Source organism: Asparagus officinalis, chromosome 5 (genome assembly GCF_001876935.1).
Source record: "Asparagus officinalis chromosome 5, Aspof.V1, whole genome shotgun sequence".
In the NCBI taxonomy this organism is placed as follows: Eukaryota; Viridiplantae; Streptophyta; class Magnoliopsida; order Asparagales; family Asparagaceae; genus Asparagus; species Asparagus officinalis.
In genome coordinates, this window is record NC_033798.1 from 25,857,935 (window position 1) to 25,858,983 (window position 1,049).

The window sequence follows — 1,049 nt, forward strand, 5'->3', positions numbered from 1 at the left end:
GGAGTAAGAGGGAGAGATGAGGAAGATTAGCCAGAAGAAAAGAGGAGAAGAGGAGGGAGTTGTAGTCTCCATGAGAAAAAATAGATAGTGAAGAAGAAGAAGAAGAAGAAGAAGAAGAAGAGAAGAGGGGCTTTGATGAAATTTATTTGGATTTTTTCTCTTAAGAAGTGCAAATAGGTGCTGAATCATATAAAACTTATGTATTTAGGGGCAATACACATGACAAATAATACAGAGGATTGAGTCACATCAAGTTTTCATTTTTAGGGCCTTGACACAATTCTTCCATTTTCATTCTATGAAAGCATGTTTATAAATAAAGCGTAAAGAAGTTATTGGTGAACTTCAAATTTTTAGTCAAGAGTTTATTTTGGTTTTGATCTTATTTTCGCACCTTGCCTTATTTATCCTTATCCAATATATTCTTCTCAAATGGCCGGATTTGTTGTAGCCTCAATCAGTGTATGCACCTTTCACTTGTTTCGATTAGATATTTAGAACACGTCGTCATGCACTCCACTGAGAAATGTATAATAGCGAGAAAAATAAAGATAAAGAACAATAGAAAATAGCATGAAACTTCCTCCTAAACAAACATGTTGTCGTGCGCTCCAAATTAAAGGACTGAGCAGTCTGAGCTTCATCTCAATACAACATCAAACTCCTCCCTAACTCCAACAACGGCCCCAACGTGTTCGCATGAAACTTCCTCCCAAACAAAAAACAAACCTCACTCACATTCTCATTGTGCACGCACCCGGCCCCACGCCTCATCTTCTTCACCAACTCAACGGTTACATCCATCTTTCTATACGTCGCGGGGTGGGACCCGCCCTTTGACCAGTCAACCCAAGTCACGCTCCTATTAGAATTGAGCCACGGCAACCTCTTGGTAACTACTGTTGGTAAATAATGCTCGTCCATGTAGCACGGAGGCCTGCAGTGGTTTCTAAACACTGGATAGTATGTACGGTCCGATACGATCTCTTCTGCTAATCGACGGTGGATAGCGAACCACTGGGACCCCTTCCGCCAGTCTTCTAGTGTGA

At 41.0% G+C, this 1,049-nt stretch overlaps 1 pseudogene; it reads right to left on the minus strand.

Moving 5' to 3' along the window:
- Window positions 533–1,049, minus strand: part of LOC109843105 — a 3,279-nt pseudogene continuing 2,762 nt past the window's right edge.